Source organism: Bos grunniens, chromosome 16 (assembly GCF_055505025.1).
Source record: "Bos grunniens cultivar Pamir isolate PY7600 chromosome 16, Bosgru_T2T1.0, whole genome shotgun sequence".
In the NCBI taxonomy this organism is placed as follows: domain Eukaryota; kingdom Metazoa; phylum Chordata; class Mammalia; order Artiodactyla; family Bovidae; genus Bos; species Bos grunniens.
In genome coordinates, this window is record NC_141180.1 from 62,452,478 (window position 1) to 62,480,034 (window position 27,557).

Consider the following 27,557-nt stretch of genomic DNA (forward strand, 5'->3'; position numbering starts at 1 on the left):
AAAATTGAGTTTCTTATTCAGTATATTAATCTTCTTTTATCTTCATTTGAGGATGTCACAGCTTTCTTGTCTCCCAGGACGTGAGTATAAGAGGATGAGATGAAGGGGAGAGATGAAGGGCTAGTGTCTTTCTCTTCCTCTGGGTACCATGCCTCCATGTACCATCATTGCCTCTCATTTCCCATCTAGGGAAAAGAAACCTGATTTTGAGAACTCTCACACTTACATAAGACCATATAGATCACTCTCTATAGGCATTAATTATTTCCTATTTTGCTGTATTAAATTTCATAGTAATTTTCCCTTTATACTCTCTTGTCATTTACTTATATTTCCATCTTCCTTACGTGCTCTCAGAACTCTCCTTTAAAAATTTTACTCCTTTTCTCGGGAAAGCATTGAGTTTCCTGAGCTTAAAAATGTTTCTTTCTTCCTTCCCAGTAGACAATCGAGAAGAATGATGTTTTCTTCCTTATTTTTGTACATCTGGTGCATCAGAGTTTCTTATGCCTTTATCATTGGATTTCTCTCATAGTGTCTAAGATCAAAGTGTTTCCTTTTATATACCTGGTGTTTTCTTTGCTCTCTATACTACATACCTTTCATTCTTTGAAACTTTCTTTTATCCAACAGTCTATGTTGTTTTTGAATGAGGCCAGCAGGTTTCTACTCTGCTCCTCTGTCTAGGGCCTCTTCTTTCATTGTAGGTGGCCAGCTCTTTCTACCTGGCCATCCTGCCTTTGGCCACAAAGAAGCAGCACCCTTTGCTCTGTACAGCTATTCCATTGTATCCCCAAAACCAGTCCTGGCATTATGGCCCCACAGGCAAATTCCTACTCTTGTCTTTCAACCTAGGATTCTCTATTTAAGTCTCTTCAAGTTCAGAAAATTCTTTTTTCTTCTCTGTGTATGAAACCATCACTCTTTATGTCTCATCCCAAGTTTTTAAACCTCTTGTTCAACAGATGGATTGCTATTTCTCTTCTCTTGCTAAATAAACTTTATCATCACTTCTATCTATTATTCATCAATTTTGTATTTCATGTGATGTTTATGGTTTGGGACTCTTCCTACAACTTGAACCTGCTGTATATACACTTGCGTGATTAAGAGTTTCAGAGCATCTTATTTCTTGGGCTGCCTTATAAAACTTCCTTTTTATTTGGGACATCAGGCAGAATGCACTATATTCTCCCATTCAGACAGTAATCACTTTTCTATTCTTGGTTATCTTACCGATATATCACTGTTTCTCTTTCCACAACACAGAGGTATTTTATTTTACTGAGGGTAAATCTATACAGCTATCATTTTCTAAAAGTCTTCAAGACTTTGTGCATAATTTTTAGATATTTCTTGTCTATATTTAAACAGATGGATTCCTTTTTTTTTAATGTTATTCTTTTTTTTTTTTTTTAATTTCTGCTTTTTTTTTTGGCCATGCCACACAGCCTGTGGAATCTTAGTTCCCTGACCAGGGATTGAATCCTTGCCCCCTGCATTGGAAGCATGGAATCTTAACCACAGAACCACCAGGGGAATCCCCTCCTGTTTTGATGCGATACTCATATTTCATAGGTAAGCTGAGTGCCGAAGAATTGATGCTTTTGAACTGTGGTGTTGGAGAAGACTTTTGAGAGTCCCTTGGACTGCAAGGAGATCCAACCAGTCCATTCTGAAGGAGATCAGCCCTGGGATTTCTTTGGAAGGAATGATGCTAAAGCTGAAACTCCAATACTTTGGCCACCTCATGCGAAGAGTTGACTCATTGGAAAAGACTCTGATGCTGGGAGGGATTGGGGGCAGGAGGAGAAGGGGACAACAGAGGATGAGATGGCTGGATGGCATCACTGACTCGATGGACATGAGTTTGGGTGAACTCCGTGAGTTGGTAATGGACAGGGAGGCCTGGCGTGCTGCAGTTCATGGGGTTGCAAAGAGTTGGACACAACTGAGCGACTGAACTGAACTGAACTGCCTTTTGACTTCCTTAGTGGCTCAGTGGTAAAGAATCCACCTGCAACGCAGGACATGCCGGTTCGATTTCTGTCTTCGGAAGGTTCCCTGGAGAAGGAAATGGAAACCCACTCCAGTATGCTTGCCTGGGAAATCCTATGGACAGAGAGGCCTGGTGGGCTACAGTTCACGAGGTCACAAGAGTCAGATCTGACTTAGAGACTAAACCTACCACCAGCAATTGCATTTTACTATTTTTGCCAGGCCACATTAGTTTCTAGACTTTTTCTTTTAATGTATGTGCTGTTATTTTTCTTCCTTTTTTTTTTTTTCAGTACATCCCCAAATTTCCCAGGTTATTTCTATTCAATTAATCTGGGATGTATAGATGCAAAAACAAAAACTGTCAGCTAACTATGCATGGCATTTTACAAAATGTTGAAATTTGAAAGCTGCATAAGGAATAGTTTTTGCTCTCAGAGGGGGAGAAAAATCACAAGAAAGAAGGGAAGGCATATGCTTAAACCAGGAATTAAATTCCAGTGTGGTTTCCACAGAGGTAAAGGTTTATAAGCAGACAGAGGAGAAAACTGACACTGAAGATATGAGGAAATGCTACTCAGAGACAAGTGACTCTGAGCAGCGCTCATAATGCAAATAGTAGGTCCTCAGATGAATGGAGGAGGGAACTCCTGGAGGATGGAATGGCCTGGGCCCCGAGGTCTCTGCTGGCTCACAGGGAATTCGGCGTTCCTGGAGCTTGCACTGGGGAGGTGGATGCCAGTAAACTGTGAGAGATGGGGTGGAAATGCACCAGCTGGAGGCCATGAAATTTCTTGCCTGTCACTGTATGTAGGCATGTAGACTTCATTCTTTTTGTAAGAAGAAACTATTAAAGGCAGATAGACAGGGGAATGATTTTGTCAGATAGGATAAGAAGTGATTGCTGCGAAGGATGCTTTTGAGGGCAGCAGTAGCAATGCAGAGTCAGCCAGGTGAGTTATGAAGCTCTTGTCTAGAAGAGAGGCTTGGAGGGTCAGAGCAATGGTAGTGGCTGATGGAAAGGAAAAGGCTGGGACGTGGACCCAAACAGGAGAGTGTAGGACAACAGGCAGATTTCTGGCTCCCAGAAGGAGCTACCAGTCGAGGCAGGTAACCCTGGATGAAGACTTGTCCGTTCCTGAATGTCAGCTTCTTTCTTCTTTCTACTGTAAATGAAGGGTTCTATTCTATCAGAAAGCATGACCTCTTAAATTTCCTGCCTTCCCAAGTGGTGCAGTGGTAAAGAACCTGTGTGCCAGTGCAGGAGAAGCAAGAGATGAGGGTTCGATCCCTAGGTCGGCAAGATCTCCTGCAGTAGGAAATAGCAATCCACTCCAGTATTCTTGCCTGGAAAATTCCATAGATAGAGGAGCCTGGCGGGCTACAGTCCATGGGGTCGCAGAGCTGGACACGGCTGAGCGCAGCGCACACCCATACCTCAATCCATTCACTTTCTGTTTTGTAGCTCAACAAGGTATTTTCTATATAGGAAATGCAGGCTCACACTCTATAGAGGCAGCCAGGGACAATTACAGAGCAACAGTAAGTGATGCATCCTGGAATTACAGTAGCTATATTTCACAGCCATAGCTCATGAAATGAATTACACATGTCCAAGGATTCACCCACAGAATCAAGTTTTTCGTGACATATGGGGAGAGCATGATTTGTTATATTTGTACCCTTAAAGCTGAATTAGTGCTGTTTCATACTAAGCAAGTTGATTAACACTCTGGGTGATGGTGTCTGTGTTTCAGGCATGCCTAAGCGTGCTGTCAGGGTAAGTACTATGCCATCCCAGCAATATTTCATAAATTCCCTGGTGAAACTCATATGTGAATACAGTGACAATCTTACATTTTTTTCGATTCAAAATCCTTAGATATAATCTTTAAAAAAAGTAGAATTGGTGTTACAGTGTCCTAAAAGTGCCAAAAGCTTACATATTTAGTTGAGATGTACCATCTATTCATTCACAGGGCTCATATTTTTATTTTTTTCATCACTAAATCCAATGGGTATTGTTTTTTTTTTTTTTTTCCCCCTACCTCGACACTGAAAGTACTTTAGTTATCTGTCAAGTTCTATAGAGGTTTTAAACTTCTAGTGCATTCCAGAATTTTCCTTTCTCTTTGATAGACTTTTTTTTTTTATCATGTTTCCCATGGTTATCTTATCTTTCCTTCTGTGGGCTTGAAACACTCAGCTGGAATGGGGTCCCTATTACACACCCGTCACCAATGCACAACCTATGGCAGCTTTCCTTTGCTTTATAATTAGCATTTCCATTCTTGACATATTCCTCAAGGCTTCCTTTGTATCCAGGCTTCCCTAACAGGATTTGCATCTGTCAGTGAGCACAAAATCCCTCACGTTCCTCTAGTGAGACTCGGGAATATGTACTTTTCTTTCAGTGTTCCCATGAGGACCATCCTTGCTCAAAACACTTATCAGCTGCACCCCTTCCTCCCCTTCATTCTTCACTCCTGACCCCCTCCCCCACCTCTCTGGACTCCAGATGCACTTTCTCCGCCCCCCTCCCCCACCTCATATGTTTCATCTGTTTCCAGTATCATCCAGATACTGTGTATTTCCTTCTCAGGGGATATGGGATCTTTATAAGCCACCCCGCTTGAGTCATCTTTCTGCTTCTGCACCCAGCCTGCTGTATTTCCCCCACATGTCACAGGTGCACATGTCTCAGGTGCACATGTCTCCTCTCTTGCCCAGCACAGACTTGACAGCCCTCCACCATCTGTTCTCTTAGCAGTGCAGTTCTCTGGGCCCTGGTACACCTTTTACCTCACATACTACCCGGCTGGATTATCTTTTGTCATTGCAAGCATCCACCAGTATTTCTTGCATTGGGATTAGAGCAAGTCACTTCTCTTGCTTTAGAAGAGGAAGAGATGTTTCTGTTTGTCCCAGGTTGGCGTCATATGACTTTATTCTAATGTATATCTTTTGGTGCTGCACGTCTTTCTTGTAACTTCCACCATACCAGTAGGAAGACTGTATGTGGTATTGTGCCTTTCTTAAACTCTCGTCATTTTCACTAATATTGATTACTGCATGAAGTAAACACTTGTTCAAGTTTGCTAAGAGCAAGGCCTAGTGCCAAGTCCTGTGCTCATCAAAACGAAGAAGACATAGCTAATGTGCTGCTGTGTACAGTATAATCTTAGCCCTAAGCTTTTGGAGACTTGGGTGAACGATAGTTCTGTGACTATAGAAACATAGGAAACAGAATTCTGTATGTCTCTAATTCGTATAACTTATATGACTATTCTTCATAAACTAGTTACTCTGTTTTTTTTTCTTGAAGTGCCTCCATTTCGTAGAGTTGGGTTAGTTCTGTCCCTTGTTCCACAATGACCTGGCCCTTCAAGTTCCTTAATTCAGTTTGCTCATCCATCATTCTAACGTAGCAATGCTTTATTGATGTAGACTCTCCTCCATCTTCAGCTTATTTAATTGGTTTTCTCAGAGTCTTGCTTAGAATTTTTCCTTAGATAGCCAAACTTCATACACTTCATTCTCTGTGGGGTACCTTATGCATCTTTGCTTCCATAACATTTTAAAATATAAACTATGCTCATTAATTTTTCTATTGATGTGCATGACAGTTCTGCCTGGGAACACTGCAGCTTGTCTCACTTGTGCAGAAAATATCTCTAAACAGTTGTCATCATTTCCTTTAGTACTATAAGGGGAATTGTTTCTCTTCTTCAGTATTAAGTCTTTATGGAAACTTGTTTTGAAATCAGGTTTTATCCATTTGTTTGGTTTTCAGCTAACTAAAACGACTGTACAACTAAGTTAACCTTTTCTATTCAGTACTTAATTCTCCTTTGTGGGTTTTTTTTTTTTTTTTTTAGATTAGGGCATGAAGCCTCTATACTATTTGCAGAATAAACCAGTACACCGTTCATATTTTTAATAAATATCCATTCCCCAAGTATTTATAGAGCACATATTTGTGTCAGGGCTTCCCTCGTGGCTCAGACAGTCAAGAATCCACCTGCAATGCAGGAGACCTGGGTTCAGTCCCTGGTTTGGGAAGATCCCCTGGAGGATGGCATGGCAATGCACTACAGTGTTCTTGTCTGGAAAATCCCCATGGACAGAGGAGCCTGGCGGGCTACAGTTCATAGGGTCACAAAGAGTCAGACATGACTGAGCGACTAAGCACCTATTTGTGTCAGGCAGTCTTCTAGGCTGGATACCCCAGAAGTGCACAAAAATTCCTGCCTTATAATTCATACATCTTACGGGAGATAAAAAATGACTAGATGACTAAGCAAAATCCAGTTTACAGTACTGAGTGCTATAAGTGCTTATGAAGAAAAAAAAAAGTAACAAATCATGATAAGAAATGTGTGTGTTTTAAGATTTTGCAATTTTGGTAGGTGTCTAGGGAGGGTTTCAATTGAGAGGTAGGGGGTGGGAGGTGAGTCATGTTGACATCCAGATGAAGACTATTTCAGGTAACAGGGACAGGAACTCAAATGCCCCAACCTGGTAGTATGATCTGCCATGCGTGGGAAGCCTGGGGAAGGCCATAGAAGGGCAGGGGAAGTTAGGGGGTGAGGTGAGAGAGATGGTGAGAGTCAAGTGGGGTAGGGCCTTGTAACATGTTTGAAATTTCATAAAGTCTGTACTGTGAAGCCTTTTGCTAAGTGTGCACTTTAGTTCTCATGCCCCCAGGAACATTTCTGATGTGTTCTTTTTCTCCCGGCTGCTGTTGTTAGTTGCTCAGTCCTGTCTGAATCTTTGCAACCCCATGGACTGCAGCCCACTGATGACTTCCTCCTAATGGGTTCTGTCTCCTTCCATCCCTCCATTCTCCTTCCCTCCTATTCTTCTTTCATTTTGCCACATGATATCCTGGTTTCTTCTTTCACAATTTATCCCAACAGAGTCTCTTATCCTCACTTATTAATAGAAACCTTTTCCTCCTGCCTATGAAGACCCCAGTATATTGATTTTTCTGAAAACATCATATTTCTTCCTCATTCTCAGGTAACAAGAGAACATGGGCATTTGGGAAATATTTGCAGCAGAAATGACAAGCATGGGGCTTTTCTCTTACGTATTTCAGCCCAGCGTCTGATTTCCTTATTGCAAACTTAGACTTAAATTGAACAAAGTAGGGAAAACCACTAGACCACTTAAATCCCTTCCAATTATACAGTGGAAGTGACAAATAGATTCGAGAGATTAGATCTGATAGAGTGTCTGAAGATCTATGGATGGAGGTTCGTAACATTGTACAGGAGGCCTTGATCAAAACCATCCCCAAGAAAAGAAATGCAAAAAGGCCAAAAGAAATGCAAAAAGGTCTGAGGAGGCCTTACAAATAGCTGAGTAAAGAAGAGAAGTGAAAGGCAAAGGAGAAAAGGAAAGATATATCCATCTGAATGCAGAGTTTCAAAGAATAGCAAGGAGAGATAAGAAAACCTTCCTAAGTGATCAATGCAAATAAATAGAGGAAAACAATAGAACGGGAAAAACTAGAGATCTCTTCAAGAAAATTAGAGATATCAAGGGAACATTTCATGGAGAGATGGACACAATAAAGGACAGAAATAGTATGGACCTAACAAAGCAGAAGATATTAAGAAGAGATGACAAGAATACACAGACCTATACAACAAAAGATCTTAATGACCCTGATAACCATGATGGTGTGATCGCTCACCTAGAGCTAGACATCCTGGAGTGTGAAATCGAGTGGGCCTTAGGAAGCATCACAATAGACGAAGCTAGTAGAGGTGATGGAATTCCAGTTGAGCTAATTCAAATCCTAAAAGATGATGCTGTGAAAGTGCCACACTCAGTATGCCAGGAAATGTGGAAAACTTGGCAGTTGCCATGGTACTGGAAAAGGTAAGTTCTCATTCCAATTCCAAAGAAAGGCAATGGCAAAGAATGCTCAAACTACCACACAACTGCACTCATTTCACAATGCTAGCAAAGTAATGCTTAAAATTCTCCAAGCCAGGCTACAACAGTACATGAACTGTGAACTTCCAGATGTTCAAGCTGGATTTAGAAAAGGCAGAGGAATCAGAGATCAAATTTCCAACATCCGTTGAATCATAGAAAAAGCAAGAGAATTTTCCAGAAAAACGTCTACCTCTGCTTCATTAACTATACTAAAACCTTTGATGGTGTGGGTCACAGCAAACTGTGGACAATTCTTCAAGAGATGGGGGTACCAGGCCATCTTACCTGCCTCATAAGAAATCTGTATGCAGGTCAAGAAGCAACAGTTAGAACTGTTTCAAAATTGGGACAGGTGTGTGTCAAGGCTGTTTATTGTAACCCTACTTATTTAATTTAAATGCAGAGTACGTCATGTGAAATGAAGATTTGGATGAAGCACAAACTGGAATTAAAATTGCTGGGAGAAATTTCAGTAACCTCAGATATGCAGATGACACCACCCTTATGGCAGAAGAGGAACTGAAGAACCTCTTGATGAAAAGAAAAGAGGAGAGTGAAAAAGCTGGCTTAAAACTTAACATTCAAAAAATGAAGATCATGACATACAGTCCTATCACTTCATGGATAATAGATGAGGAAACAATGGAAACAGGGACATACTTTATTTTCTTGGGTTCCAAAATCACTGATGATGGTAACTGCAGCCAGGAAATAAAAAGACGCTTGCTCATTGGTAGAAAAACTATGACAAACCTAGACAGCATATTAAAAGGTAGAGACATTGCCTACAGAGGTCCATTTAGTCAAAGCTATGGTTTTTCCAGTAGTCATGTATGGATGTGTGAGTTGGACTATAAAGAAAGCTGAGCGCTGAAGAATTGATGCTTTTGAATCAACTCTTGAGAGTCCCTTGGACTGCAAGGAGATCCAACCAGTCAATCTTAAATGAAATCAACCCTGAATATTCATTAGAAGGACTGATGCTGAAATGCTAATACTTTGCCCACCTAATGTGAAGAACTGACTCATTGGAAAAGACCCTGACACTGGGAAAGATTGAAGGCAGGAGGAGAAGGGGACTACAAAGGATGAGGTGGTTGGATGGCATCACCACCTCAATGGACATGAGTCTGAGCAAGCTTGGGGAGATGGTGAAGGACAGAGAAGCCTGTCTTGGTGTAGTCCATGGGGTCACAGAGTCAGACATGACTGAGTGAACAACAACTCATATTTCCATTTGCTTTCCTTCTCCTTTGGCTCCTTCAGTGCTTTCAAAGCACGGCCGAAACCTGACTCTTGCCTTGTGAACTGCCCCCTCTGCATCTTTGTCAGTTGGCTTCTGCATACAGGGACGTATGCCTTTTGGCTCACTCTTCACAGAGAGTCACGCCTGAGACTGTCAGAGGCACCCTGTCTTGGCTTGCTTAGCACCTTCCCTTTGTCTTTGCTTGCCTCTGGCAACCCTGTTTCTGTCTAATTTTGTGTACATCAGCAATTCTGGGGGGTTAGCTCTCTAGGCAGGTTTTCCCAGCCTCTGTGTGTGTCGCTGAGTTGTGTCTGACCTTTTGTGATCCCATAGACGGTAGCCTGCCAGGCTCCTCTGTCCATGGGATTTCCCAGGCAAGAATACTGGAGTGGGTTGCCATTTCCTTCTCCAGCAGTTCTTCCCAACCCAGGAATCGAACCTGGGTCTCTTGCATTTGCAGGCTGACTCTCCACCACTGAGCCACCTACACCTCCTGTCAGATCAGTGGCAGCATTGGATTAGAAAGAAAATGTGTGATAAATGTAATATGCGTGAATCATCCTGAAACCATATCCCAACCCTGTCCGTGGAAATATTGTCTTCCACGAAACCAGTCCCTGGTACCAAATAGTTTGGGGACTGCTGCAAGGTGATTACAGAATCCTGGATTTGTGGAGCTAGAAATGATTCTGCCTGGTCGAGCATTACCGAATACATGGAGACATAGAGCTTTCCTTGTTGTCCCGTGTATATGAAGGCAGAGTGCCTGGGCTCGTAGCTGTGCTGCTATTTTTCTCAGGTGCACTTGCTTTAGATGCTGTTTCTTCCTCTGTGAAGGAGCAATAGCGATGTGACCCTTCAAGTAACCCTAGGTGCCTTGTCATGTTGGTTTTCCCATGTTCTGCTGTCCAAGTGGTATTCAGAATGCCGCTTTCTCTGGGAAAACTTTTTGGATAATCCCAGACCTTTGGCAGCTTGCTCTTAGCTCCGTTATCCCTTGTGGTTGATACTGCTTACTTGATATGAACTCAATATTGTCTAAGTATGTGCATATTTATTTATGCATTTATATTTGCATTTATTTGTATTTTCCTGTTTCTTCAGTTAGATTGATGGATCGTAAGGGCAGAGTAGATTGATGGATCATAAGGGCAGAGTATCTCTTTCTCTCTCTCAAAATCTTTTTATTTTTTGTACCCACCATGACACTTAGGGGATGACAGAGGATGAGATGCCTGGATGGCATCACTGACTCGATGGACGTGAGTCTGAGTGAACTCTGGGAGCTGGTGATGGACAGGGAGGCCTGGCGTGCTGTGATTCATGGGGTCGCAAAGAGTTGGACACGACTGAGCAACTGAACTGAACTGAACTGACACTTAAAACAAGGATATTTTTAAAAGTAAGAGCTCAATAGTGTATTTTTCAAATGATCCCAGAACGTGATCTTTTTTTTTTTTTTGCAGAGAAATCTTTTCTTTATTTTTTTTTAAATTTTATTTTATTTTTAAACTTTACAAATTGTATTAGTTTTGCCAAATACCAAAATGAATCCACCACAGGTATACATGTGTTCCCCATCCTGAACCCTCCTCCCTCCTCCCTCCCCCCTCCCCATACCATCCCTCTGGGTCGTCCCAGTGCACTAGCCCCAAGCATCCAGTATCGTGCATCGAACCTGGACTGGCAACTCGTTTCATACATGATATTATACATGTTTCAATGCCATTCTCCCAAATCTTCCCACCCTCTCCCTCTTCAACAGAGTCCATAAGACTGTTGTATACATCAGTGTCTCTTTTGCTGTCAGAATAGCTGCAATCCAAAAGTCTACAAGCAATAAATGCTGGAGAGGGTGTGGAGAAAAGGGAACCCTCTTACACTGTTGGTGGGAATGCAAACTAGTACAGCCACTATGGAGAACAGTGTGGAGATTCCTTAAAAAACTGGAAATAGAACTGCCTTATGATCCAGCAATCCCACTGCTGGGCATACACACTAAGGAAACCAGAAGGGAAAGAGACACGTGTACCCCAATGTTCATCGCAGCACTGTTTATAATAGCCAGGACATGGAAGCAACCTAGATGTCCATCAGCAGATGAATGGATAAGAAAGCAGTGGTACATATACACAATGGAGTATTACTCAGCCATTAAAAAGAATTCATTTGAATCAGTTCTAATGAGGTGGATGAAACTGGAGCCTATTATACAGAGTGAAGTAAGCCAGAAAGAAGAATGTGATCTTTTTTATCAACTTTAAAATTCTTTTATTTACTGCTCTTCTATTGATACTCTTGTTTTTATTTTGGGGGGGCAGATTATGTTTGCTTTACAGTGTTGTGTTTCTGTTGTACAGGGAAGTCAATCAGCTATGTATGTGTGTGTGTGTGTGTGTGTGTGTGTATATTATATATATTTCCTCCATCTTGGACCTGCTTCCCGTTCCCCTTCACCACTGGATCTCTGGACGTGTCATATTTATGCCCAGGTCAAGCATGGATTCCTGTCCCCTATTATTGCAGGAAAGGCTATTCATCATTATTGACTCAGGAAAATAAACTTTTCTTTCTCCTTTCATTTTCTGTGTTTGCTTTTCCTGAAATATTCCCAAGGGTGTTGTTTCTCTTCATAACCAAATTACACCAACTTGTTTTTTCATTGTTTTTCCTTGCCCTGAGTTACCTTTCTTATTCCATACTGTTATTTCCATCCTTCACACACAAAGACACTTTTGCAGCTTATGTGTCTTGATTTTCTACAAATATCAATTTATTAATAGTTATACCTTAGAAACAAGTACACTACTTATTCAGCAGTACTTTTTACATCAAATTTTTTAAAATTAGAAGATAATTACTTTACGATATTGTGATGACTTTTGTCATACATCACAATGAATTGGTATTGATATCTATTTCTTATGAAGAGTTTAGAGAAAACATCCATTAAAGTAGCCTGGAATACAATACGGCTGCCCAAAGTTGACTAGGGAGTGTGTATAGTCTGCTTTTCTTCGTCAGTTTGGTTCAGTCTGTCTCGTGTCCAACTCTTTGCGACCCCATAGACTGCAGCATGCCAGACTTCCCTGTCCACCATCAACTCCTGGAGCTTGCTCAAACTCATGTTCTTTGAGTTAGTGGTGCCATCCAACCATCTCATCCTTTGTCATCCACTTCATCTCCTGCCTTCAATCTTTCCCAGCATCAGGGCCTTTGCTAAGGAGTTAATTCTTTGCATCAGGTGGCCAAAATATTGGAGTTTCAGCTTCAGGATCAGTCCTTCCAATGAATATTCAGGACTGATTTCCTGTAGGATTGACTGGTTGGATCACCTTGCAGTCCAAGGAACTTTCACAAGTCTCCAACAACACAGTTCAAAAGCATCAATTCTTCAGTGCTCAGCTTTGTTTATGGTTCAGCATAATCTTTTAGGATTTGAATTAGCTCAACTGGAATTCCATCACCTCCACTAGCTTTGTCCATAGTGATGCTTCCTAAGGCCCACTCGATTTCACACTCCAGGTTGTCTGGCTCTAGGTGAGTGATCACACCACTGCGATTATCTGGGTCATGAAGATTTTTTTGTATAGTTCTTCTGTGTATTCTTGCCACCTCTTCTTAATATCTTCTGCTTCTGTTAGGTCCATACCATTTCTGTCCTTTATTGTGCCCATCTTTGCATGAAATGTTCCCTTGGTATCTCTAATTTTCTTGAAGAGATCCCTAGTCTTTCCCATTCTGTTGTTTTCCTCTATTTCTTTGCATTGATCACTAAGGAAGTCTTTCTTATCTTTCCTTGCTATCCTTTGGAACGTTGCATTCAGATGAATATATCTTTTCTTTCTTCCTTTGCCTTTAGCTTCTCTTCTCTCATCTATTTGTAAGGCCTCCTCAGACAAACATTTTGCCTTTTTTCATTTCTTTTTCTTTGGGATGGTTTTTATCACGGCCTCCTGTACAATGTTATGAACCTCCATCCACAGTTCTTCAGGTACTTTGTCTATCAGATCTAATCCTTTGAGTCTATTTGTCACTTCTACTGTATAATCATAAGGGATTTGATTTAGGTCATACCTGAATGGTCTAGTGGTTTTCCCTACTTTCTTCAGTTTAAGTCTGAATTTGGCAATAAGGAGTTCATGATCTGAGCCATAGTCAACTCCTGGCCTTTTTTTTTTTTTTTTTTTTGCTGACTTTATAGAGGTTCTCCATCTTTGGCTGCAATGAATATAATCAATCTGATTTCAGTATTGATCATCCAGTGATGTCCATGTGTAGAGCTGTCTCTAAGAAGATGTTTGTTGTGACCAGTGCATTCTCTTGGCAAAACTCTGTTAGCCTCTGCCCTGCTTCATTTTGTACTCCAAGGCCTAACTTGCCCGTTATTCCAGGTATCTCTTGACTTCCTACTTTTGTATTTCAGTCCCCTATGATGAAAAGAACATCTTCTTTTGGTGTTGGGGCTTCCCTTGTGGCTCAGCTGGTGACTAATTGCCCTGCAATGTGGGAGACCTGAGTTCAGTCCCTGAGTTGGAAAGATTCCCTGGAGAAGAGAAAGGGTTCTTACTTCAGTATTCTAGCCTGGAGAATTCCTTAAACTGTACAGTCCAAGGGTCACAAAGAGTCAGACATGAGTGAGCAACTTTCACTTCACATTAGTATTAATTCTAGAAGGTCTCGTAGGTCCTCATAGAACCGTTCAACCTCAGCTTCTTTAGCATTTGTGGTTGGGGCACACACTTGGGTTACTGTGATGTGAGTGGTTTTCCTTGGAAACGGACAGAGGTTATTCTGTTATTTTTGAGATTGCACCCAAGTACTGCATTTTGGACTCTTTTGTTGACTATGAGGGCTACTCCATTTCTTCTAAGGGATTGTTGCCCGCAGTAGATATAATGGTCATCTGAGTTAAATTTGCGCATTCCAATCCATTGTAGTTCACTGATTCCTAAAATTTCAATGTTGACCCTTGCTATCTCCTGTTTGACCACTTCCAATTTACCTTAATTCATGGACCTAACATTCCAGGCTTTTATGCAATATTATTCTTTGCAGCATCAGACTTTACTTCTATTACCAGTTACATCCATAGCTGGGCATTGTTTTTACTTTGGCTCTGTCTCTTCATTTTTTTCTGGAGTTACTTCTCCTCTCTTCCCAGTAGTATATTGGACACCTGCCAACTTAGGAGTTCATCTTTCAGTGTCATATCTTTTTTGCCTTTTCATACTGTTCATGGGGTTCTCAAGGCAAGAGTACTGAAGTGGTTGCCATTCTATTCTCCAGTGGACCACATATTAGCTTCCAATATTTTTTCTTAGAATTCTGTAGTTAGCCTTACTGGAGAAACTTTTTATTTCACATTCCTGATTTTTTTGTTTTTGTTTTTGTTTTTTTAACTCTAGTTAAATTATACTGAATTCAATTGAATTGAATTGCTAGACTATGATACATGTTGCTGTCTTCCAGATTGTTTATATTAGCTTACATGTAACTCACGGTGTATGGGAATGCCTGTTTACATGAGATCTTAATGTTACAGAGTTTTACTGTAATTTTGTTTTTATTTTATTTTTTACTTTTCCAAACTATAGGCATAACAACCTATAGTATTATTTTGTATTTCCTGAAATAATTAAACTTTTAAAAGTGGTTCTAGGTTTAGTTTCCTTCTTTTTTGAACTGCTCCTTTTCATTGATTAAAGTGTTTTTTTCTTATTTACTTTTTAAAAGAGATCCCTCTACATTAAAATTGGTAACTCTTTGTCATATAGGTTGTAAGTGGTTTTCCTAGTTTGCTGTAAACTTACCTTTGTATCTCTTCATGATGATTCTCGGCATGCAAACACTTTTTAAGCCAGTTAATGGGTTTACTTTCACATATGTGCTTAGGAACATTATTTTATACCTGAAACCAGATAAACCTTCACTATATTTTATATTGAATTATTTAATATTTAAATATCTACCATATTTGACAGTGAATATGGGTATACAATGAAAATTATGGAGTGTTTTGTTTTTTCAGAATGATCCAAACTGCCTCTTTTCCTATAATCTGTTGTTCTTCACAGACTTGAAGTTTATTTTGTGTAATACATGTACAAAATACTTTTTCAGGTTTACACAGTCTCACCCTCATTTTCCATTTATTTATTTGCATTGCTTATTTAATTTAACTTTCTTCATTTGATTCTTGGCTGAGTTTATTTTTCCCTCTCCAAGATCATGTTGCATTATGCTTTTGGCATTTGCATAGGGAAAGCCTTTTCTCCTACCTCCCACCCTCCCCAGCACCACTTCACCCTTCTCCCTTCATCCCTAAATTACAGAGGGTTGTTCGCTGTCTCTTTCTGAATTTTGAAGACACCTTGACTTTCTACCATGGCAATCTAATGAAGACTTTTGCATTCAATGTGACTTTTGTTATTTCAACTTAAAGCTCTTCCTTTTCTCCCTAAAGATCTTCCTTTTCCCGCTCAAATGTCATAAGATGCTTTTTCTTAAATTTATTTCTCTCAACCACATCACTTTTGGTCTTTGCTTTTAACTCTGAAGCTTTCTTGTGGCTTCTCAATCTTGGATTGTGTTTTGCCTTGCTATGTTTCGGTGATTACCTCCGCCCTCTTTTCTCTGTCTGTGCCGGGGGGGTCATCGTCACTATCTTTGAGTTAATGCATTGAGTCCCCTCTCAGGGTCTCTTAGGCAGGCACAGCTTTCTGCCTCATCCACGTTACACATCCTGTGTTCACTTCTAACTCCGCATGCATTATATTTTCTTGAACATGGCCTTCATTGTAACCAAGGTTTCTCCTTTTGCACAGTACAAGTGCTTTATTTTTCTCTGCAGACAATGGATTCCCTTTGTATTTCCCTTACTTTTGTTTAAGACTTCTAATTTATCCCAAGGTCATCTTTAATCTCTTCTCCGTATCTCAGCTACTTCACTTGATCTCAACTTCTACCCTGTCTGTGTCAATAATATTCTGTTCCTTTGTTCCAGGTAGTTCACCAGATTTAAGGCACTTACTGTTTGTCTCTTCAGGTAAGTCTGCTTTTATTCGTTGACACTCTTGAGAGATGTGGCTGTTTTTTTCCTTTATACAATTATCCTTATTTTCTATCCTACCCTTCAATAGATAATTTATTTTCGTCTTTGCTTTCTTTTTCTTTCCATTTAGTTTCTCTCTGTATTGTGAACTCTTGTATTTCACATCTCAATTTCTTTTTATTCTGTGTCTCTTGTCACCTTCTTATCTGGGAAACATTACATTGCATCTTAATCCTTCACATGTTGTTGCAGCCAAGTTAAATCATCTTTGCTCTCAACGGATGGTTCACTTTTCCTTTTAAAAATCACAGTAGATAGTTTTTTTTTTTCTACTCATTTTTAAAAGTGATGGTTCATCTGATCTTCTTGTTTGTACCTCGTGTCTTTTTAGTTTGCTTAAGTTTAGCATCAGGCATCTGTTCCCTTTGTACTTTTCAGTGATTTATGGATTCTGTGTTTCTTTTAAATGTTTGAAATGTATTGGTCTTCTAATTGATTCAAAGTATATGATTTTCTTACTCCTTCAATACTAAATTGCTTTAGTGATTAAAAAGTAATCTATTCAGTAAATACTTAAGCATAGTAACTTACCAGTGTGCCAGAGACTAAGAGGGATACATGAGAAGTGTTAGAGGACACTAGATCTGGGCCGAATCAACTAGTGAAAACTTTAGGAGCACTAAGAATTTGAGCACATCGAAAGAATTTGTAGGTTTGGGATAAGGTAAGAGGAAGGGCCAATGCCAGGTACTACAATCTTTCTTTTATGGTTTAGAACAATTCACAGTTTTGGAGAAAAGTCAAACTAAGGTGATTAAATGACCATCAGATACTAACAATCAGGAGAATGTTAAGTCCATTTGTTTTTTCAGTGAGAAGATTAGGAAAAAATAAAACTGAATTGAAAAATGACCTCATTTAACCACTCAACACCTTGCTGTGATTTGTCCCAGCAAATGGTTAGAGAGCTATACTTTTTTTTTTCTCTTTTTCTTAGATTTTTTTTTTTTTGGTGTGGACCATTTTTAAAGTCTTTTTTTGAATTTGTTACAATATTGTTTTTGCTTTATGTTTTGGTTTTTTGGCCCTGAGGTATACGGGATCTTAGGTCTCTGACCAGGGATCAAATCCATACCCTGTGTGTTGGAAGGCAAAGTTTTAACCACTGGATCACCAGGAAAGTCCCTTTTATCACTTTTTTTCTTAATTTATAAATTGTTATTGTCGTGTTTCCACTTTTAATCTATTATGTTTAGTTCATCATCCACTATTTTGTAAATCAATGAACAAATAATGTACACCAATAAAATGTATACATTAGCAGAGATGAAAAGGACAGCTTTTAGGGAGTTTGCAGTCTCTTGTGCAAGCCAATAATTTAAATTTTAAGTTGATAAAGGATATGCAGTGAAATGATGACTATATGCAGAATCTCTCAAGTTGTATGAATTCAGAAAATACAAAAATTAATGATGATGGAATTAGTCAACAAAGTCATTAGGTAGGTCCCAAAATACAATTGGGCCTTGAGGGAGGGATGGATAAGTAGAAGAGAGGAAGAAAACATTCTAAGGAAAACTTTCTAAGTATCTAAAGTATCTATCAGTATCTAAAGATAATTATATGTCTTGGCATTTGAAATCAGTGGTTTGTATGACCTGTATATCCATCCCATTTGTTCATTTATTAAACTATCAAATATCGAGCGTGTATCATATGCCAGGTATTCTTTTAGACTCTGAGATACGGTGGTGAACAGGACAGATAAAATCTTTGCGTAAATATGTTTTGATGCTTGGGGCCAACAACCCAATAAAGGAAAATCTAGTTAAGAAAAGGGCTGGTAGTGGGGACTTCAATTAATAATAATGGACTTCCCTTGTGGCTCAGCTGGTAAAGAATCTGCCTGTAATGTGGGAGACCTGGGTTCAATCCCTGGGTTGGGAAGATCCTCTGGAGAAGGGAAAGGCTTCTAGCCTTTCCAGTATTCTGGCCTGGAGAATTCCATGAACTGAATAGTCCACGGGGTCACAAAGAGTCAGACATGACTGAGTGACTTTCACTTTCACTTTCATAGTTAATAGTATTGTATTGCATATTTGAAAGTTACTATATGCAGAGTACATCATGAGAAACACTGGGCTGGAAGAAGCACAAGCTGGAATCAAGATTGCCAGGAGAAATATCAATAACCTCAGATATGCAGATGACAGCACCCTTTTGGCAGAAAGCAAAGAGGAACTAAAAAGCCTCTTGATAAAAGTGAAAGAGGAGAGTGTAAAAGTTGGCTTAAAGCTCAACATTCAGAAAAGTAAGATCATGGCATTTGGTCCCATCACTTCATGGCAAATAGATGGGGAAATGGTGGAAACAGTGTCAGGCTTTATTTTTTGGGGCTCCAAAATCACTGCAGATGATGATTGCAGCCATGAAATTAAAAGATTCTTACTCCTTGGAAGGAAAGTTATGACCAACCTAGATAGCATATTCAAAAGCAGAGACATTACTTTGCCAACAAAGGTCCATTTAGTCAAGGCTATGGTTTTTCCAGTGGTCATGTATGGATGTGAGAGTTGGACTGTGAAGAAAGCTAAGCACCGAAGAATTGATGCTTTTGAACTGTGGTGTTGGAGAAGACTCTTGAGAGTCCCTGGGACTGCAAGGAGATCCAACCAGTCCATCCTAAAGGAGACCAGTCCTGGGTGCTCATTGGAAGGACTGATGCTAAAGGACTGAAACTCCAGTACTTTGGCCACCTGATGCGAAGAGTTGACTCATTGGAAAAGACTCTGATGCTGGGAGGGATTGGGGGCAGGAGGAGAAGGGGAAGACGGAGGATGAAATGGCTGGATGGCATCACCAACTCGATGGACATGAGTTTGAGTGAACTCTGGGAGTTGGTGATGGACAGGGAGGTTGGCGTGCTGCGATTCATGGGGTCGCAAAGAGTCGGACACGACTGAGTGACTGAACTGAACTGAACTGAAGAGAGTAAATCTTAAAAGATCTCATCACAAGAGAAAAAATTTTAACTGTGTATGAAGATGGTGTTGACTAAGTTTATTGTGGTGATCATTTGTAATACATACACATAGCAAATTAATATGTTGCATACTCAAAACTAATATAATGTTATATGTCATATCTCAACTAAATAAAAATTTCATATCCCAAAGCCAACAGTGTAGGCTGGTTCCCTTCTCTCCACACCCTCTCCAGTAAATATTATTATTATTTGGCTGTGCAGTAAATCAAGTGTTATCTTAGTTCCCTGACCAAGGATGGAACCTGTACCCTCTGCATTGGAAGCATGGAGTCTTAACCTGAACAGCCAGGGAAGTCTCCCCAAATTTATTATTTGTGGTCTTTTTAACTTTGTCCATTCTGCCTTGTGTGAGGTGATAACCTTGTTGTAGTTTTGATTTACATTTCTCTAATGATTAATGATATTAAAAGTCTCTTCACTTGCCTGTTGGCCATCTGTAAGGACATGAGATTCCTGAGTCAGAGCCAAAGGACTTAATTGTGGCTGAGAAGGCCACTTGAAGTTCATGCCTGTGTCTGTTCTCCTCGCTCACCCCCCAACCCCATACTCTTTGGTAGGTGGTGAAAGGTGGGCCTAGATGTGTGCTGCACACAGTGAGTTTGCTTGATAGCTGTGGGTCTCTGAGCTTAGGAAACCTCAATCTTTTAATGTGGACCATAAGCGAGATTGCCCAAGTTTGCTCAGGAGACATTATCTTTTCTGTGTGTGTTTAGTCACTCTGTTGTGTTTAATTCTTTGTGACCCTTTGGACTGTGGCCCACCAGACTGCTCTATCCATGGGATTTTTTTCAGTGGGTTGCAACTGGAACTCACTGGAGTGGGTTGCCATTTTGTCCTCTAGAGGATCTTCCAGATCTAGGGATCGATCCCGCGTCTCCTGCACTGAGGGCAGATTCTTTACCCGCTGAGCCATCAGGGGTGCTGGGCAGCAAATACTCTGCCCTCTGTCTGCAGAAAGTCTTTATCTTCCAAGAAGATAACTAACATGTTCAAAAACGTTTGAGAAGGGATTTCAGAACAGAAGGCTGTCTGTGTCTCTGCTCTCATGATATGCAACAATGTGAGGAATCCCTGGAATTTGTCACCCATCAAAGGGAGAGATAAAAATAATTACAAACCAAAACTAATGTATATTTGACATATGTTTTGAGCTCTACATTGTACCAAGTATTATTTCTCTCATTTACTAAATCAAAACCACTCTTTTAGGTAAGTTTCTTTCTTGTCTCCATTTTACAGATAAAAGTAGATAGTAACAAACTTGCCCAGCATCTCACAGTTCAGTTCATTTCAGTTGCTCAGTCATGTCTGACTCTTTGTGACTCCATGAATTGCAGCATGGCAGGTCTCCCTGTCCATCACCAACTCCCGGAGTTCACTCAAACTCACGTCCATCGAGTCAGTGATGCCATCCAGCCATCTCATCCTCTGTGGTCCCCTTCTCTTCCTGCCCCAAATCCCTCCCAGCGTCAGGGTCTTTTCCAATGAGTCAACTCTTCACATGAGGTTAGCAAATGGCAAAGTCATGATTTGAACTTAGACCTGACTTTTGAGTCCTACCATGTCCTGATTCACAGTTAAGTAAAAAGAGCATAAAACATGTTCATTGGCAGCAGTCACGTGACAGGGCTTTGTGACCTCACTGAGTGTCATTTCAGTGGAGCCATAGGGGCAGAGTCCAGCTTGGGGTAAGTTGTAGAATGATTGGAAAGAGTATAAATGAGATATGGTGAACATAAATAACTTATTTCATGCATTTGATTATAAAGAGAGGGTGAGAACAAAAGAATCAAGAAAGAACTTTTTTTTTCTTTTTTTAATTTGGAGAGTTTTTTTTTTTTTGCCTGCTTGTGGAAAAAAAGGAAAAAAATAGCATGGAGTGCAAGAGAGGGCAGTTAACAAGAAAAAGGAAGAAACACCAAAGAAAGAGAGTTCAGTGCACTCCTGGGGAGATAGGAAAGCCACCTCCTCTATTACAGCAGGAAGATTTTGTCACTGTGCTGGGGTTAGCCATTCCTCGCTGATGGCTTCTCTTTGATCTGTGAGGTAGAAGGGGAGATGGTCTGCTGAGTTTAAAATGCAGGGGACTGTAGAAAGTGGCCTGACTTTTGAGAATCAAGCAGTATTCGTGAAGGATGGGTGAGAGACTCCCCACTGAGAGACAAAGAGTATAATGTGAGTTTCACTAGCAGCACTTGAGTGCTGTTCAGCTGAGATGGACAAGCTAGGCTGCTGGGTTTATCAAGGTGGAGATTTGCCAGGAGGAGCAGAGGGGAAAGGAGGGTGTTGGAAAAAAGCGTGGTTGATGTGATGGGCCATGACCTCTAAGCTGGAGAGGAAAAGAAGTGAAGGCCGTGGGATGCTGGTACATAAGGAGAAAGCATCAGGGTGGCCGATGGACTTCAAATCCTGAGAAGATCAACCCTGAGTGGTGAAGTAATTGAGTGAGCGAGCTGGAATAAGTAGGAAGTGGGGGTCCTGTTTTTTCACAATGGAGTTATGTTTCATTTTGTCATCAAAACCCATAATCTCTGCCTCTTTACATCATGTCCAGAATCTTCTGATCATACTCAGGAGAGCTTAGGAATGAAGCCCCTGAACCTTCCTCTTTCACCGAACAGATGTTGACAGTGGGCAGTGCCTACCACAGGCACAAAGTACTTTGTGAGGTTGCCAGGAAGCAAAAGGCAGCCGGGATGGAGTGCCTAAATTATAGGAAGTTCTCTGTCAGAAGAAGCAAGGTTTCCAGGCAAAGCAAGTGTGTGTACTCAGAGAGTACTGAAATCCTAGTGTAGGGTGACTGTGGAGCACACCTGGGCTGATTCCAGGGCTCGGCTAGCGCAGATGAAGCTGGAATGAGCCTGGGCGTGTGGATCTGTCTTCAGGATCTGATTTCATTTCCTTCCAGGCTATACTCAGAAGTGAAATTGCTGGGTCATATGGTAGTTCTGTTTTTAATCTTTTGAGAAACTTAAATTTCCACACTGTACTCCCTAGTGGCTGAACCAGTTTATATCCCTGAAACAGTGCTTGGGCTTTACGGGTGACGTTAGTGGTAAAGAATCCACCTGCCAACGCAGGAGATGCGAGAGATGCGGGCTTGATCCCTGGGTCAGGAAGATCCCCCAGAGAAGGAGATGGCAACCCACTCTAGTATTGTTGCCTATTGTATCCCATGGACAGAGGAGCCTGGTGGGCTATAGTCCATGGGATCGCAAAGAGCAGGACACAGCTGAGCACATACACAACAGTACATGAGGGTTCCTTTTTCTCCACACCCTTGTCAGTTCTTGTTATTTCTTGTCTTTTGGAAAATAGCCACCCTAACGGGTGTGAGGAGATAGCTCATTGGATGAACGTGGTCAAAGGGTACAATCTTCCAGTTATAAAATCAGTAAGATGAATAAGTTCTCGGGGTGTGATGTATACCCTAGTGGCTATAGCTAACGCCACTGTTGTGGCTATTTGAAAGCCGCTAAGAGGAGATCTTAAAAGTTCTCAACACATACACACACATTGTGACTATGTGAGGTAGTGGATGGGTTAACCTCACTGAGGTAATAATTTTGCAATATATGCAGCAAATCATTATGTTGTACACCTTAAACTTGTACAGTGTTATACTTCAGCTCAGTGAGAAAAAAGTGAAGCCCACCTGCTCTCAGGATTGGCATTAGATACAAATGGATAAATAGATAGGTAAAGTTTTGATGGAAGTGGGGTTTGTTTTTATTTACCTCTTACCCTCCTTTTCCCACTTCTTTCCAGTTTTTGGTAACCTTTCTCTTGATAGATACCCAGAACACACTTACCCCAACTATAGGGCTGTATTACTTTTTAGCTATAACTCAACTGGGAGATATTTTTCAGGTTTTATCTGTAACATTTGATTATATGGTGAAACCTTCCTCTTAAAATTTGCTCTTTCCTTGTAGTTTTTTGTTGTTGGCTTAGTATGCTTTTCAATGATAAAGATGATGGTAAAGACAGTTTAACATTTTAGCTTCAGTTGCATATAGTTGATTTATGATGTTAGTATGAGGTTACAGCAAAGTGATTCAATTATATATATACCCATTTTCAGATTCTTTTCTCATATAGTTATCACAGAAAATTGAATAGAGCTCCCTCTGCTATATAGTAGGTCCTTGTTTCTTATCTATTTTATATGTAGTAGTGTGTGTATATTAATCCCAAGCTCCTGATTTATCCCTCCCCCCCAACATTTTCCCTTTGGTAACCATAGAGACATCACTTTGCTGACAAAGGGCCATATAGTCAAAGCTATGCTTTTTCCAGTAGTCATGTACAGATATGAAGTTGGACAGTAAAGACGCTGAGCACCAAAAAATTGATGCTTCTGAACTGTGGTGCTGGATAAGACTCTTGAGAGTCCTATGGACAGCAAAGAGATCAAACTGGTCAATCCTAAATGAAATCAGCTCTGAATATTCATTGGAAGGACTGGTGCTGAATTTGAAGCTCTAATATCTGGCCACCTGATGCAAAGAGCTGACTCATTGGAAAAGACCCTAATGCTGGGAAAAATTGAAGGCAGGAGGAGAAGGGGACGACAGAGGATGAGATGGTTGGAAGGCATCACCAACTCAATGGACATGAGTTTGAGCAAACTCTGGGAGATAGTGAAGGACAGGGAAGCTTGGTGTGCTGTAGTTCCTGAGATCATAAAGAGTCAGATATGACTTTTAGTAACTAAACAATAACCATAAATTTGATTTTGATTTCTTTAAGTCTGTTTCTGTTTTGTAAATAAGTTCACTTGTATCATTTAAAAAATTAGATTCCACATATGAGTGATATCATATAATATTTGTCTTTTTCTGTCTGACTTACTTAGTATGTTAGCCTCTGGGCCCATCAGTGCTGCTTCAAATGACATCGTTTCATTCTTTTTTTAAGGCTGAGCATGCTGCAGTCCATGGAGTCACAAAGAGTCAGACACGACTGAGCAACTAAACTGAACTGACTATTCCATTGCATACATTAACTGCATCCTCTTTATCCCTTTATCTGTCAATGGACATTTAAGTTGCTTCCAAGTCTTAGCTATTGTAAATAGTGCTGCAACGAACATTGGATTCATGTACCGTTTTAGATTATGGTTTTCTCTAGATATAGGCCCACGAGAGAGTTGGTTGGATCACATGGTGGTTTTATTTTTAGTTTTTGAAGAAACCTCCATACCATTCTCCATAGTGGTTATACCAGTTTATAATCCCACTACCAGTGTAGGGGAGTTCCCTGTTCTTCATACCTTCTTCAGCATTTAGTGCTTGTAGACTTTTGGATGATGTCCATCCTGCCTGGTGAGAGGTGATACAGCATTGTTTTGATTTGCATTTCTCTGATAGTTAATGATGCTGAGCATCTTTTCATGTGCTTTTTGGCCATCTGTATGTTTTCTTTGGAGAAATGTCTATTTTGAACTTCTGCCACTTTTTGATTGGGTTGTTTGCTTTTTTGATATTGAGCTACATGAGCTGTTTGTCTATTTTGTAATAGTGTCTTCTTATAATGGCACTATTATGACAAATGTAGTGTCTTCTGATAATGAATAGGGTTGTAATTTCTGTCATTTGATGTTGTTCTCCATTTCAAATGGTACTTTTTTTCAATCTTCCTAATGTACCTTTTCTTTCTCCATTCATAAGTACTGATGAGCTCCAAGTCTTGAACACTGATCACCATTATAGGAGACATTGCTGGTTGCTTACCCATATCTATTGCATTTCCTGTATGCTGGTGAAATGTTCATTTTTCCTTTTTTCTTTAGCAGCAAAACCCATTTAAACTGAGTTTGTTGGTCAATAGCTTAAAAATGGCTTGTTTTAGCCTCTCTTGCCCTGGGATGTGATCATGTGATTAGGGTGACCAACTATGTCAATGGGGCATAGCTTTCTCTTTAAAGAGTGCAGGCATGCTCCCTTTCCCTTCCTGCCTGATGAGATTATTGGAGCTCCAGCCACCATCTTGGAGCTTGGGTTGACCTTGAGGAAACAGAAACTAGGGCCTCGAGTCCCTGATGATGGTGTGAAGTTATCCCAGTATTACACTACTACCATTCTTCTGAAATTTCTTTCTTTTTACCCAATCCCAGGGGTCAAACCCCATCCCAGAGGTTAGGTCTTCCTTCCCTTCCCACTTGCAAAGTGGAAGGGTAACATCTTCCACTTGAATGACATAAAATAGCACTTGATCTTACATGGAGCTCCAGATCCTTGTGTATAGCTCTATTAGACAGCTCTACTTAAATACTCCATGTGCCAAAGCAAAACTCAACGTCTCTGTGTGAAAGCATGTTCCCTTACTGCATTCCTTTTCTTGTTATGTAGACTGATCTTCAAGGTATACAAGACAGAAGTCTGCTAGTCATTTTTGCATTTCTCTTTTCTTTATAACTCATATCCAATTGATAACTGGTCTTTCTTCATTATATATCAAAAATCTGACCTTTCTACTCTACCTGAATGTGTGTTGGTTTATTTCTTTATGTCTCTCCTGGGTTGTTAAATCATCTGAAACACTTCCAAAGTACTATACTGTTATTAACAGTGATGCCAGAAGTGCCTTTTTAGAACGCAACTCCGGCCGTATCTCACCCCTGTGTTAAAACCCTTGCTATTGTCCTCAGAGAATAATATCAAATTAACAGGTCTGTAGTGTGTTTCAGAACTGGTCAGCTCTCTCTCTGCCCTATCCTCTTGTGCCAATCCATCCCATGAGTAGTAGTGTCTTCTTGTAATGAACGGACACGTTGGTCTAAATATGTCAGACACTCCCTCACTTCAGGGCTGTTGCACATGTAGCTTCTTCCTCTTGGAATATCCTTCTCCCAACTGTGATAGAATGTTAGTCAAGGGTTCCTACAGCTGCTGGGCTCATGATGCTTTTAATGATTCGGTAGGTTTTTTATAGTGCCTGTTGGTATTGATGCATATTTATGTCCTAACAACTCAGTAGCCATTTAAAAAAAGTAATATGCTTATGTTGGAAGAAAGGTAATATTTTACAGTTCTTTTTAAACATTTTTATTTGAGTATAGTTGCTTTACAATGGTGTGTTTCTGCTGTACCATAAAGTAAATCAGCCATATGTATATATGTGTGTGTATATATATATATATATATCCCCCCTCACTTTTTGAATTTCCTTCCCATTTAGGTCACCACAGAGCATTGAGTATAGAGTTCCCTGTGCGGTACAGTAGGTTCTCTTTTGTTATCTATTTTATACACAGTTGTGCATTTTACATTTCTTTATTCACCACAGCTACTTATTTTTTATTTTAATTGGAGGAGAGGGTGTGATGAATTGAGAGATAGCATTGAAATACATACATTACCATGTGTAAAGTAGCTAGCTAGAAGGAAGTTGCTGTGATGACCCGTGTGAGTGGGATGATGCGGGGGAGAGGCTCAAGAGGGAGGGGATACATGTCTACTTATGGCTGATTCACGTTGTGCAGCAGAAACCAAAACAACCTTGTGAAGCAATTATTCACCACAGTTACTTATCAGGGGGATGTGTGCTTCTGTTGGGTACCTCCCTTCTCGAACCTTTGATTAGATCGGATCTGGCCACCCTCCTTTGTCTTTCCATGTGGACATTTTCACACTCTTAGCTTTTCTACTGAGAAATCACAGGTCTACAAACATACATCTTCAAAAAGAATGTGCCGTTCTTAAACCTAAAGTTAAAACTGTGAACAACCTTGAGGCAGTATTTCACATTCTGTCTGACACTGCTGCATTTCCTTGGGATTTTAAAAATATCTCAGGTTTCTCCAGTGAGTTTCCTTCAGTGCCCGGAGTGCCTTGGCACATAGTTTGGAAACTGTGATGCTTAGAGCCTGGCATTGGAAACTACTGTGATAATCCATTCTTTTATTTAAAAAGGTAGTGCTCTGTTCAAGACATGGTAACCGGTAAGTCCCTGTGAGCTAAGAGCCTGTAAGTCTAACATTCTTATCTTCGACTTCACTGTGAGTCTAAGAATTTCTGCATAAAGTGATATTTGAGTTGACAGGATGGACTGGATATATCAAATTAGTGAGGAAGTCTAAAATTACAACTAAACAGCAGGGCACTCTCACTTATCTTTCTATTACGATGCAAGGGGCACTGAAGGGCATCCCCACCTTGCCCCCCAGATGAGAAACATTCTGCAGCTGCTTGGGGTGCTGACTGCTGGTTCCTGGGACTTGCATGTGGTCCAAATGAGCTGCCTTGCACAAGGTTTTATCC

At 40.4% G+C, this 27,557-nt stretch overlaps 1 long non-coding RNA gene across 14 annotated transcripts in view; it reads left to right on the forward strand.

Moving 5' to 3' along the window:
- Positions 1 to 27,557, forward strand: part of LOC147356934 (uncharacterized) — a 514,461-nt gene that overhangs the window by 101,348 nt on the left and 385,556 nt on the right. For 4 of the 14 annotated variants that reach the window (XR_015143646.1, XR_015143647.1, XR_015143659.1 and 1 more), the window contains one exon: positions 16,200 to 16,241. The exons of 9 other annotated variants lie outside the window; for them this stretch is intronic. This is a non-coding gene — a long non-coding RNA (uncharacterized LOC147356934). Of the gene's footprint in view, positions 1 to 10,406; positions 11,172 to 16,199; positions 16,242 to 27,557 lie in introns of those variants that run through there. One more of the 14 variants, XR_015143658.1, reaches the window with a different exon arrangement.